Source organism: Chrysochloris asiatica, unplaced genomic scaffold (genome assembly GCF_000296735.1).
Source record: "Chrysochloris asiatica unplaced genomic scaffold, ChrAsi1.0 scaffold00271, whole genome shotgun sequence".
Taxonomy (NCBI): domain Eukaryota; kingdom Metazoa; phylum Chordata; class Mammalia; order Afrosoricida; family Chrysochloridae; genus Chrysochloris; species Chrysochloris asiatica.
Genome location: NW_006408789.1, coordinates 69084 through 83648, shown reverse-complemented (window position 1 = coordinate 83648; position 14565 = coordinate 69084). Strand labels below are relative to the sequence as shown.

Below are 14565 nucleotides of genomic sequence, written 5' to 3'. Positions count from 1 at the left end.
AATCTTTACTCTGGGGATCCTATGAACCACAAACCTGTGACTCTTATTTGCAGTCTCCAGCACCATAATTCAAATGCATCAATTCTTCGACAGTCTTCCTTATTCATTGTCCAACTTTCACATGTATATGAGGCTATTGAAAGTATTATGACTTGAATCAGGCACACCTTAGCCCTCAAACTGATATTTTTAGTCTTGAATACAGAATAGAACTTTGCAGTTTGAGAAAGGTAAAGGCTGAATGAAAACATCAAATGTTATAAGTAATAAGCTGAACAGATGAGCACAATATGGAATTTTATACCGAATTTAGAACATTAGAACTAGAGGTTTCTTTCTAGACTTGGATGATATAATTTTGAGGAAAACAGTACCAATTGACAAGAAATTTATGAATTCTGAGACTCATTAGTAACACAATAAATATTTAATCAAATTTAAGGTGCTAAAATTATAGCATCATTATTTATCATGTATCACTAAGAAAGGAAAATCTCTGCCAGTTAAACTCTTACTGTCAATAATTATGACATACATCGAGATTTCAGAGATGTTGAAAAGAAAATGTTCATTTTAGAATCAGTAAGGTATAGTGTTGAGTCTCTAGAATATGCAAGAGACTGTGCTACACGCTGTGAGGCCCTGCCAGTGTAATTAACAGGAAAGTAATTATATGAAGAATCAATGGTAAGAGATGAATACGAAGTGCATATAATAAGTAATATGAAAGAGTGCTCAAGGAAGGCTAGCTAAGACTTATTCTTCAAAGCCAAGTCTTCCTGGCGGCAATTTAATGGATGGAGAGAATGTGGAAGGCCAGTTTTGAGGCAATCACAGGTTTCTACTTGAGCTGGAAAGGCACTGAACTAGAATAGTAGGAATGGGAAGAAAGGGGTAGGTGAAACAATGTTTTTCTGAGTCGGGTCCAACCCACAGCAAACCCGTATCGGGTTTTCAAGGAGCGAATGGTAAGTTTGAACCTCCAATCTTGCAGTTCAAACCAAGCTTGTGGTCAAGTGCTTATCTATAATGAATACACTGTACTTAGTTACCTCCAGAAAAACTCAGAATGAGCATATAAATACATTTATCATGCTGAATTCTTACATTTTGACTGATTTCTGCAGAAACAGCAATCAAAACCAAGGACAAAACAGAGTTTGGAGGGGTATGTCTTAGTTTTCTAATGCTGCTATAACAAAATACCACAAAGTGGGGGGCTTTAAAGAACAGAAACTTAATTTCTTAGAGTTCTGGAGGCTAGAAGTTCATATTAGGGTCTAGGCATGCCGTTTCCTGCTGGGGGCTTTGAGAGGGGAACTGTTGCATGCCTCTCTCCAAATTTCTGGTTGTTATTGTTGTTGTTAAGTGCTGACGAGTCGATTCTGACCCATAGAGACCCTATATAGGGCTTCCGAGGAGCAGCTGGTGAGTTTGAACTGCCAACCTTGCAGTTCAAACAGCTTTGCTGTCTGGTGCATTAACCCACAGCGCCACACCAGGCTGCCAGCAATTCTTGGTCCACACCTTTGTTGCTTATAGATGCGGCTACCTCTATCACGGAACTCTAGGTTGGTGCTGTAGGATAAGCACTAGATTGCGAGGTTGGTTTGAATCACAAGATCAGCAGTTCAAACACACTAGCTGTTCTTTGGAAACCCTATACAGGGTCACTATGAGTTGGAATCCACACAATGGTACTTAACAACAACAACCTCTATCATAGGACTCCTGGTATAGTGGTGTAAGTTAAACATTGGACTATGAACCAAAACTTGGCAGTTCACACTCACTGCCTATATGAGGTAACTATGAGTTGGAATCGACTTGACAACGCTGAACAACAATAACAACCTCTATCATAAGCTGGTAGCTCTCCCCGCCCCCCACCCCCAATGTGTCTCTGTTCCTGTTGTCCAGTTTTACAAGACATCACTCAGAGGGAATAGAATCAGAACCCATCTACTCTAGCATAATCTTGTTTGATTTAAGTGAGAACAAAAGAAAAGTCTATTTCCAAATGGAGTCACGTTCACAGGTCCAAGGTTTAGGACTTCAACAAGTTTTGGGTAGGACACAGTGAACCCAAGTGAACCCAGCCAAGATGGAGAATTAGAATCTGTAGAAAAGAATCAAAACTGAGTAGGAAAACTTTGCAGAAAATAAAATCAGAAAGATTGAGTCAGAATGGAAACAGAGAGAATTGGAACAACCAGGATTAGAGGACCAGAGAGATTAGAACACTTTCCATCAAGAATGATTCAGAAGTAAGATCATGTGCTCAGGTTCTCTTGGGCACCAATTCTTGGGTGGTACAAATGGTTAAGAACTACCCTATAGGTTGGTGGTCCATACCATCCAGAAATGTCTCAGAAGAAATGCCTGGTGTACTGCTTCTGAAAGGTCACAGTTTTGAAAATCCTGGAGAGCAGGTCTCCTCTACTGGGGGGCTAGGAGTCAGTATGGAGTCAATGACAACTGGTCTGGTCTGAGTTTGGTCTTAGGTGCAGGTGTACCGGTTCCAATGACAGGCGTTTTGAAGAGTGTCACACCATATTGGGGTACTAAGGAAAATGAGTACTTTCAGTTTGTGCTTGTTACATTGTAGAGATCATAACCATATCTTTCTACAGGGACTGGCTGAAACAAGTCTCCACAAGGATGGAAATTATTATGGTAACCAGAAATGTAAATTCCTGTAACCTAAGTGCAGCCTGACTTGCTTTTAGATATGAAACCTCTTTGCAATCATTTGACTGTGCATTCATTTAAACTGCCTATGTACGTGAATGCTGCCTACATGAAAGAGACAGCAGAAACAACCGACAACTGTCTTTCTTTCCAACAGCTCTCATGCTTTTCCCGGCTCACATGAAAGAGACATATTTTCTCTTTTTGATTCTGGCATGGAGTTGTGCAGTTTCTCCATCTGTCTGGCTTGTGTGTGTAAAGAGGATGGTGACAGTAGCCAAATTGGCTACTAAAGCTCCCACGCAAAATTCCTTAGACTTCCTGAGTCGGATTAATGTCTTACACACAGTCTCTTTGTAAGCGTTTGCCCACTGTAAACCATTATAAGGAAATAGTCTTGTCCTTTCTGAACTTTTCTATTTTTTTTTTTTTTTGTCTTTTCTCCATTTTTTAAAAAATGTTTTATTGTGAATTATGTGATAGTTTACATGGGAGAACATTAGTTTTACATTCATCCTATCATATATCATTTCATTGCCATGGTTACAATCCCTTCCATGCATCATCAACCCACCAAAGGGTATACACTACAAGCCTGCCCCCGGTCATCAGCACTCAGCCCCTCTCCCTCTCTGTGTCTAAAGTCCCCAACAGCTCCATCTCTCCATGTCATCATCTCTGCCTCCATCTCAGGTATCACTGCTTCTCTGGGTAGGGTCCCGCTCTCCACTCTTCTCCCTTGATGATCCCAGGGACTTCTGCTCCTAGACTGAAAAGTTAATCACTCTCCTCCTTGCTACAAAACTGGATCTAGGAGTCCTAGTTGTAGGATAAGTACTGTACTGCTAACTTCAAGGTCAGGTTCAAACCCACCAGCCACTCCTTGGAAACCTTACTATACAGGGTCACTATGAGTTGGAACAACAACTGAATTTGAGAGTCAGAGGAATCAGGATTCTCCCTTCTGTTTTGGAATGACAGGCATTTTAGGACTTTTTCTTTCTGTGTAGTTCTTAATAGTGTTCCTTGGTAATGCAAATGGCTAACATGCTTGGATACTAACTACGTGGTTGGCGGTTGGAGTCTACTCAGAAGTGCCTCTGAAAAAAGGTGATCTACTTCCCCCAAATCAGCCAATGAAAATCCTATGGAGCCCATTCTATTCGGACACACAGGAGTTGTCATGAGTAGACTCAATGATTACTGAACTGGTTTCTTAATAGAGTAAGGAGAATTTTTAACGATCTCTTACTTTTATCCAAAGAAAACATTTAATACTTTTTCCAAAAGGCCAGATGATGTCCTTCAGAATGCATACCTGCTCCTCAGTCCTGAAGGATATTATACCAAAGAGCAGGGATAGCTACTTTTTATATCTTCTCTTGAGTATTTAAGATACTGGAAATAGAAATTTAGGGGAACGCAAATGACTCCCTATGCTTTGTAGTGTAATACCATCAGTCAAAACTTAGCATTGGGAACACTTTTCTGAATCAATTCCATTAAGAAAAAGAAAGCTGCTTTTGGGGAAAAAGGTATCTAGGTTCAGGATTTCTGTCTTGAGTAGGGACTTGAGTCCTATTGCCAGCCCAAATCTCCTATGACTCATGGAGATGGGGCCACACTTCTGGTGACAGTCCGTTGGCAATAGGTACACTTAGGATATTGATAATTGCAAAATCCGCTTGGGTCCAGATGCCAGATACAGGTGAGTTCTCAGATGTTTCTTTTTGCATCAAATGTCTGTGTTTCAATTCTGGAAATTTCTAGTATAGGTGAACCTGCATTAGGCCTCAAGTAATCCACTTTCCCTGACCTACCCAGACAAAATCCCTCTGGAGAATGAATACAGGACAGAGAGGTGTTGACATTTAGGAAAAGACATAGAGGCCTCGGGGCATCTTGCTGGCAGTGAGTAAGAGAAGAAGACATGAATGTCCATTGGGGACTTTGAAAAATATGGAGTCAGGTCTGGACTAGCGAAGTTGATGTGTGAACACAAATGCTAGGAACTAACAGAACAAAGGTTGAGTCCAACAAATGGAAACATGTTTCAAAATAAATCCCATGACTGCTAAATGACAGAACCAGCATATAGAACCTTGTTTAGCTCCAGAACTTGTTATCTAATACAACATTGCTCTGTTAGGCTCTCCCTTTTCCATTCCTAAGACTGTCTCCTTGACCCTCTTTAAACTGGTCTCTACTCCATCACTTTACTGAAATTTTTTTGATAAAGGACCCCAGTGATTTCCCAAATCCATAGAGTTATCACTTCTCCTATTAGGCTGGTCTTCTTGGTAAGATGGAGGGTCACTTGACCTCAATGACCTGACACTCCTGAACTCTCTATTCTTCTGGGCCCTGGGACACTGCTCATTGAGGGTCTTGTCATCTGCAAATAGAGATAAGACGATTCCTTTCACTTCCCCATCTTGCCTTTTTGCTCTGGCTAAGACTTCCAATACAACATTAATAAGCACAGTAAGAAATGGTATCCTCATCTGGTTCCTGATCACCAGGGGAATGCTTTCAATCTCTCTCTGTTAAGAATAATGTTAGCCATTGGTTTTGTATATATGCCCTTAACTATGTGGAGAGCTATTCCTTTTATTCCTGTTTTGTTGAGAATTTTTATTAGGAATGGCTGCTGGATTTTGTCAAGTACCTTTTCTGCATAGAGTGATATGATTATGTGACTCTTTTCCTTTGTTTTATTCATGTGGTGGATTATGCTGATTATCTTTCTGAGGTTGAAACATCCTTGTATGTTGTTAAGTGCTGAGGAGTCAGTTTGACTCATAGCGACCCTGACTAGGGTTTCCGAGAAGTGGCTGGTGAGTTTGAACTGCCGACTGACTTTGCAGTTCAAATCAATCCTGCAGTGCCACACCAGGATTCCTTGTATCAATCTCACTTGGTCGTGATATATTTATTTATTGATGTAATGCTGGATTTTCCACTTGCTAGGATTAAAAAAACACACCAAAAACTGTGAATTGAGTGAAGGTTGACAGAGAAGACCATCAGTTTCAAATTCAACAAATCCTACACTTTGTTTCATCTCAGTGATTACAATCCCCTCCTTGCAACAACAGGTAATTCCACTTCCTTCCTGTGGTTCCTATTTCCATCCCACTTTCCTTCCCATCCCTTCCCAACTGTGTCCTTAGGTAAATGTTGCTCTTTTGATTTTGAATGATTGACCATTCCATGGTGAGCAGACCTTACTAGTTCTATTGTACCCTATATATACCTATCGACGCTTTTTAACACTGTAGGTCTTTTGCAGTAGATTTGTCTAATACAGTATGTCATTTGACTTCTTGATTGCTGCTTCCATGAGCATTGATTGAGGATCCAAGTAAAATGAAATCTTTGCCAACTTCAATATTTTCTCCACTTATGATGAGGTTCTTTGTTGGTCCAGTTGTGATATTTTTGTTTTCTTTACATTGATTTATAATCCATACTGAAAGCTGTAGTCTTTGATCTAGACTGCTCCATTCTCAGCAAGCAAGGTTGTTAATAAAACCTTCTTTCAATCTTGATGTCACCTTCTTCATATAGTCCAGCTTCTCAGATTATTATAGATTTACTGCTCTCGTTTTGCTGTGATTTTTGTGTCTGTGTGGTGCTAATGATTTCATGAGGAAAATACAGTTATGTTCATGAGGGTCTGTAATTTTCAATGATGTCTTTGATACCAGGGTTATGTTTGCTTTTTCGAGTGAATTCTTTTTCTGTGTTCTGGAAGTATTTGAGTAGAATTGGTGTTATCTCTTCTCTGGATCTTTGGTGGAATTCTACAGTGAAGCTGGCTGGACCAGGACTTCTTTTTGTTAGGAGATGTTTATGACGTATTATTTCTTTTATTCAAATATTCAAATTTCCTACCTCATTGTATGTTAGTTTAGGTTGGTAATGTTTCTAGAAACATGTCCATTTATTCTAGGCTTTCAATTTTCTGAAATACATTTCTTCACAGTATTCTTTTATAATTATATTAGTTCCTTTCTTCTTATGATTATAGGTTTTTTTACTGTTTTTTTTTCCTGATTTAGAGTTAAGGTACTGATTTTGGTTCTTTCTTATTTTTTGTTTATTGCTATAAATTGACCTCTGAGCACTGCTTTGACTGTGTCCCGAAGGTTTTTGTATATGATGTTTTCATTCTTATTGATTTGAGGAATTTTTATTTCATTTTTAAATTTCTTTGACTACCCAATAGTTTCTATGTATTTGGGGTTTCCCTTGTTCTTCCTGTTATTGATTTCTAATTTTAGGATCTGGAGTCTTCATATAACACTGTAGGATAAACACTGAACTGCTAATCAGAAGGTCAGTGGTTCAAAACCACCAGCTACTCTTCAGAAATCCTATACATGGTCCCTATGAGTCAGCATGAACTTGATGGTACATAACAACAACAGTATGATATGAGAAGATGCCTTGTACTATTTTGGTATTATTAAATTTATTGAGGTTTGCTTTGTGGATTAACATCTAGTCTATTTTTGATAATGTTCCAGTGTACTGGAATAGAATGCATATTGTCCTATCGATGGATGGAGAGTTCTTTATGTCTGTGAGGTCAAGTTGGCAAGTTGGCTGTGTTGTTTAGTTATTCTGTATTTTTGTTGAATAGAAGTACAGAAATATTTCTGTATTTCTATCCTTCATCAAGATGTATTAAAGCTGCCCGCTTTTATTGTGGAATTGTCTATTTCTCTTTTCAATTCTGCTTATGATTGATTTGTATATTTTGGGGCTCTTTCATTGGGTGCTTAGATATTTGTTATGGTTGTGTTCTCTTGTTGGATTGACCCTGTAATCATTATATGCATATAACGTCCTTCCTTGTCTCTTATGCCTTAAAATCTATCTCATCAAAAATTAATATTGCCACTCCTGCTTTTTTTTTTTTTTTTGGTTGCTGTTTGCTTGATATATGTTTTTCCATTCTTTACTTGTTGGCTTATTTTTATCATTGTGTGTCTCCTGTAGACAGTATATTGATGTGTTCTGTTCTGCCACTCTCTGTGTCTTAACTGATACATCAAATATATTTATATTCAGTGTCATTATTGCTACGTATAAATTTACTGCTGTCATTGTGTGTGTGTGTGGTGATGATTTCTTTGCTCCTTGTATTCTTCTGTGTTAAGTTCATTTTGTTTATGATTTTTTTTATTGTTGATGGCTTTTATGTTTATTGACTCTTTATGACTTTCTTCTTTTTTATTTTGATTAGGAGGCTTATTCATTTCCTTTGTGGTTACTCTGGAACTCATTATTATTTCTTAAATTTAAAACAGTTGGGTCTATGTACGATCTTGAATTCCTCTACATTTGGAAGTTCTGTAACTGCACAATTAAGTTCCTGTTTTTGATTTATAGCTCTTGTCATTTACAAATTGATGGCTCTGGTTCCCTATTTTCAGTCTTGTAAATTTCTTTTATTTCTGTCTGGATTGGTTTCCAGTTGATGTTGTTATGTGTCTTAATATCAGTTTGTTTTTCTGGCATTGTTGGTTCTCTGTCCAAAGGACTCTCTTTAGCCTTTCTTGTTGGTCTGGTTTTTATAAATTCTCTTAACTTCAGTTTATTTGGAAATGACCTAATTTCCCCATTCTATCTGAAGGACAGTTGATGCAAAAAAAAAAAAAAAAGACCAACCATCTCTCCCATGAAAGTACTTCTTCTCATCTGGGTTCAATAATCCATTGCAACGGCCACACACAGAACTCAGACAACACTCACAATTAACGGGCTTATTAGGGAGGGTAACAGGTTACAATATAGAAAGAGAAAATGCTCAGGGCACAGGTGTTCCAGTCAGCTGCTGATAAATGCCACACCACAGGACACACCACTCCACAGTAAGCCTCTGCCTGAAGGCACTCAGCTCTAGCTCCGTGGGTCAGCAAACCTAGCTTCCCAATTTAAGTGCCTGGAGGCACCCCACTCTACAAGCAAGCTTCCTCCTCAAAGCCACTCAGCTTTACTTGATCTGTGGGTTGGGAAGCTCACTGCTCTGTCTGAAGCTCTGGTTCTTGGTTCTGCTCCTCTGCCATTCATCTGGTGTTGCGGCTTTCTGTCCTTGGGTCGAGGAGGGACAGAATGTGCACAGGAGTCTCAGAGTTCAAAGGTCATGCTCCACTCCAGACTCTTACTACTTTGATGGTAGTGAGCTCCACCCGCTTGCTTCTGAGATGGCTCAGTTTATACTCATGATACAGTTTCAAGGTTTTACAATGATAATGAACTCTGCTAACATCCACAGCTGAATCATGTCATCCCATCAGTATCTTCTCCCACCCTCTGCTGCTCAGATACAAAGGGAAGAATGTAATTTGGTGGAAGTTACAGACTATGGATATAAGAGACATTAGATATAATTCACTACACCACAGTTGGCAATTGTTTTCATTAAGGGTCTTATATTCAAGGGGACTTCAAAAATTCATAAGGAATTCCATTATCTTTTCATTCAATTTTTTCCACAAGCTTTTAAAATCTCCCTCATATGTCATCTCGTTGCTTTTTTCCTTGGATGATTTCTGCTGAGAAATCAGAGCATACATAGTCTTATTGATTTTTCCCTTGTAGCTAAAATTCATTTTTCCCAAGATACTCTTAATACTCTTTCTGTGTCTTTGGTTTTGGGAAGTTTGATTATGATATGGCTTGATGATTTGGGGGTCTATCCTATTTGGTGTTTCTTAAGCTTCTTGAATGAATATAACCAACCAGGGAAGTTTTCGGCCAACAAATCTTTGACCATTTTTCTCTGTGCTTTTTGGTTCTTTTCTTGTTCTGGAATTCTGATCACATATAAATTATTCTTCTTTAAAGTGTCCCACATAAGTACTCAGCGGTCTCCTTTTTTTTTTTTTTTTTCTGATGGTTTCCTCTAACAGATTAGTATTAAGGGATTTATCTTCAATTTCACCTGTCTTGTCTTCCATTGATTAAATTCTACTCTTTTGCCATTTCAATGTATTACCTATTCCTGATATTTTTGTACCAATCTTCTGGATTTCTGTTTGCTGTTCTTGTATGCTTTCTAATTTTCTATTTATTTTGTCTATTTGCTTTTCTATTACTGTCCAGAATTCTTCTAGAGTTTGTCTGTGTTTTCCTCATTTTCTTTCTCAGTCTGTTGAATTCCTTATTAGGTTGTACCATTGCCATTTCTTCTTCCTGAAGATAGTCTCACATTGTATGCCACTTGCTTGAGATACCTTGTCCTAGTCTTTGTATGAATTGAAGTTGTCTGTTGTCTCTGAGACAATGTGGTGTCATTGTATTTATTTGATGATTGTATGTTGGATTTTTCACCCTGGATTTTTGTTTTGTTTTGATGGAGTTGGGTGGGCTGGTCAGGAGTTCTAGTCTCTGGTCATTAGTTTAGCAGCACTGGGACCCTTCTCAGCTGTCTCTTGGTGGGTGTAGTCATAGGTGGACTGTGAGTTCAGGTCTCTTTTCACTATTTGTATTGTAGCGTAGAGGTTACGAATCAGGCTATGAGCCGCAAGGTCAGCAGTTCGAAACTACCAGCTGTTCCACGGGAGAAAGATGAGGCTTTCTGCTCCCGTAAAGATTTACAGCCTCGGAAACCCTGTACAGGGTCGCTATGAGTCAGAACTTACTCCACGGCACATGACAATAACAACATAGAGTGATTGAATGCAGGTGGCTGGGTTTCAGCTGTCATCTTCATTGATCAAGTTAAGTGGTTCAGAAGCTGGTGATAGCATCTACCCAATAGGTAGGACAGCAGATGCGGTAGGTGTGTCTAGGTAGTGTAGATAACCTATTCATTATCTTAATTTGATAGATGTCTAGTTCTGCCATAAAGATAAGGTTTTGTCGGAAATACATGCGTTTGGATGACTTACCTGACTCATGTCTTTCGTAAACACACAGACTAGGTTCTTGCCTAAGTGCTTATGACTAAAACATAGGTTTCCTTCCAGAATAAAAGGAGGTCCATCCCAGTGAGATGGGTCAGCTTTCTCCTCCACCCCCAGAACTTTAGGGTACTCATGCTGGAAACAGTGAAGACAAAGCTTTCTCCTGTGCAGCTTTTTTCCACTCTGCAAGTCTTGAGAATCATAAGCATTTTCCTACTTCCACCAGCAGCACATGTACAAGTGTCCTTCTGGGGCTCATAGGCTTATCTTAAACTTCAATAGCAAAGAAAGAGGCACTGATAGTCACAAGAGACTTTAAGTAAATTGTTGTTGTTGTCAGGTGCCATGGAGTCAGAACCGACTCATAGTGACCCCATGCACAGCAGAACGAAACAATGTCCGATCCTGGGCCAACCTCACTACTGCTGCCACACTTGAGTCCATCAATGTTGCCACCTGGCCAATCCATCTTGTTAGGGGTCTTCCTCTTTTTCTCTGACCCTCCACCTTACCCAGCATGACATCCTTCTCCAGTGACTGTTTCCTCCAGACAATATGTCCAAAGTATGAGAGATGAAGCTTAGCCATCCTGGCCTCCAAGGAGCACTCTGGCTGCACTTCTTCCAAAACAGATCTATTGGTTCTTTTGGCAGCCCATGGCACTTTCAGTATTCTCCTCCAAAACCACAACTCAAAGGCATCAATTCTTAATAGCTTATTCCATTAAATAGAACACAACAACTAAAATAATGATATAGGACTAAATATAATATCATGGAAAGAGATCCACAGCATATGTAAAATGGGCAATATGTAAAATGGCATGGATAATATAATAACATTTTTTTAAAATTCTGATCCCAAATCTAATTATTTCATTGTTGATGATGTTAAGTGCTATCAAGTTGGTTCGGACTCATAGCAACCCTGCTCAGAGTTTTTGATGTTATAAATCTTTGTGAGAGCAGAAAACTTTGTCTTTCTCCCATGGAATGGCTGGTGGGCTCAAACCCTTGATTCTGTAATTCACAGTGCTAAACTTAAAGAGCCACAGAGCTCCCTAATTATTACAATATGCAGAGAAAATAATCTGTAAAAAGACATTTATACATGTTAACTGAACCTACCTCTGGGTGATGGGATTTCAAAAGATCTTTTTATTCCTTTGTATTTTTTTAGCATTTTCTAGGAAGCTGTGTATTTATTACTTATATAACCAGAAAAAAAAGGGGTCCTGGTGTGGCGTTGTAGGTAGGATATGAACTGGACTCCTAATCAGTTAAAAGCCACCAACTGCTCCTCAGAAACCCTACACATCAAGTTGGAACCAGCTCAATCAATGGTGATAAACAACAACCATCAGAGAGAAGGCTATCTTCCAAATATAAAAACCCAACTAGCTACAACAAAAAGAATTTCAAGATATTTAGATAAATGTAAGAAGGCTAACTAGAGAAAATCCTAGTCGTTAGGTGAACCTCCCCAATGTTTGACACTGGCCTTCCTACATTTTTCATGATGCCAGCAGTAAAAACAAAGAACACATTCTTCTATAGAAGCCACAAGATGAATTGGCACAGTGGCTGCAAACAATGAGCGCAAACACAATGACTGTCAAGCAGAGTTTTAGTCTGTTGTACAAATTCTATTGAACAGAAGGCAGTCAGTGGGTGTGGGTTGTGGATGCAGATTTACACTGGCAATGATGTCATACGTAATGATTGGAAGGATTTAGGCTATGACAGCAGGGAAGGCTAGAAGAGAGCTCACATATAAAAACAAACTTCCAAAACTATCATTGACTCTTGGTTGGGTGGGGCTTCTTTTTAGAATTGCACTTCAGAATATTCTGAACCTAGGTTTAAGAAGACAGCTCTTGGCACACCCATTTTCAGCTTTCTACAAAGAAAACTAACATGGCATTAAGCAAAGTCTTGGTAGTGGAGTTGGCTGGGAAGTTTCCTTCTTCCCTCTGTGGGATGATTCTAGCTGACTTTGGAGCCCAGGTGGTTCGTGTGGATTGGAACCAGAAAGATATGTTTGAGTTTGTGAACCGCGGTAAACAATCTCTGGGTCTGAACCTGAAGATACCAGAAAGTACTGCCATTCTTGAGAAAATCTGCCTTCAGTCTGACGTGCTGATCGATCCTTTCCCAAATGGAGCTCTGGGAAAAGGAAAATTATTGCCAGAGGAAGTATTACAGAAGAATCCAAGACTCATCTACGCGAAGGTTTCTACTGGCATGAACTTATCCAGTAAGTATTGCCAAAGCAAAGGGCATGATATTAACTTTTTGGCTTTGTCTGGTGTGTTGTCAAAATTTGGCCGGAAACATGAGAAGCCATATGCACCCCCAAATTTCTTGGCTTCCTCGGTGGGAGGAGGTGTTCTGGGGGCAATGGGTATTGTGATGGCTCTTTTTGAACGTGCCCAGTCTGGTAAAGGACAAACTGTTGATGCCAATGTAATAGACGGTGTAGCATATGTTAGCTCGGTGCTGTGGTACATGCAGAATTTGGACAATTTTAACAAAGCAAAGGGAGAAAATCTACATGATGGTGGTGCACCCTTCTATGACACCTATCAGACCTCCGATGGGAAATTCATGGCTGTGGGGGCTTATGAAGCTCCCATCTATGAGACATTCCTGAAAGGACTGGGTCTTGATCCTTCTAAACTTCCCAGGCAACTAAGTTCAGCAGACTGGCCGAGGCTAAAGACACTTTTTGCAGACATATTCTCTACAAAGACACAAGCAGAATGGTGTGAGATCTTTGATGGCTTGGATGCCTGTGTGACCCCTGTTTTGTCCTTTGAAGATATTGCTCGACTGCTGAAGACGAAAAATGCTTCTGTTACCAAGGACGGGCCGGATGTGATTGGCCCAATGCCAGTTCCACTGCTTTCGAAAACTCCAGCCTCTGGTCTCTCCACAGAGTGTCCATACCCGGGAGAACACTCAGAAGAAATACTCAGAAAATATGGATTTGGCAAGGAAAAAATAGCCCAACTTCATGCTTTGGGAGTTATTAAAATCCATAAGCCAATAGCTAACCTGTAACATTTAACTATAAAATGTACCTGTTCGATAGGTAATATTCTTAAACTGATATGTAAAAATTTAGGGAAATCATAGGTGCTGTCATTTGGGGAGTTGTTTCCTGGGTTAAGATTAAATCATATGCATTCAGAACAGGAAACATGGTGCTGTGTTTTATTTGTTAACCTTCTAAACTATTTTTTATATACATAATCCATTAACTTTATTTTTTTAAGCTTACAGACAAATGAAGCAGAAAGTACAGCGTTCCCATATGCCCCCAGAGTTTCTCTTATTATTAACATCTTGCATTTGTGTTGTTGATGTTAAGTGCTGTCAAGTCGGTTTGAACAAAACCGGACGCTATATAAGGTTTCTGAAGGAGCTCTGGTAGCGGAGTGTTTACGAGTTGGGCTGCTAACCTCAAGGACAGCTGTTTGAATCTACCAGCTGCTCCATGGGCGAAAGATGAGGTTTTCTTCTCCCGTAAAGATTTACAGTCTCAAAAACCCTCTACAGGGTCACTATGAGTCAGAACCAACTCAAAGGCACATCACCACCACCACAAGGTTTCTGAGGAGTGGTTTTGGGTTTGAACTGCTGTTTGTTGTAATTTGTTGTTGTTAGGTGCCATCGAGTTGCCTCCAACTCAGATATTCTGTGCACATCAGAATGCAATATTGCTTAGTCCGGTGCCATCCTCACAATTATTGTTGTGTTTGAGTCCATTTTGATACATTATTATTAACTAAAGTCCAGAATCTACCTTGGGAAAATATGTAGTTTACATGGTACATTTGTGTTGTACAGATCTATGGGTTCAGATAACTGCATGTCATGTGTTCCCTTCACAGTCTCAAAAATGCCCTGTGCTCTGCCTACACACTCCTTCTCCCCTCTCCCTGTATCCCTGA

The 14565-nt window shown here is 39.5% G+C and overlaps 1 pseudogene; it reads left to right on the top strand.

Annotated features, from left to right (window-relative positions):
• Window positions 1–12526: 12526 nt before the first annotated feature.
• Window positions 12527–13672, top strand: LOC102826972 (annotated as a pseudogene).
• The last annotated feature ends 893 nt before the right edge of the window (window positions 13673–14565 follow it).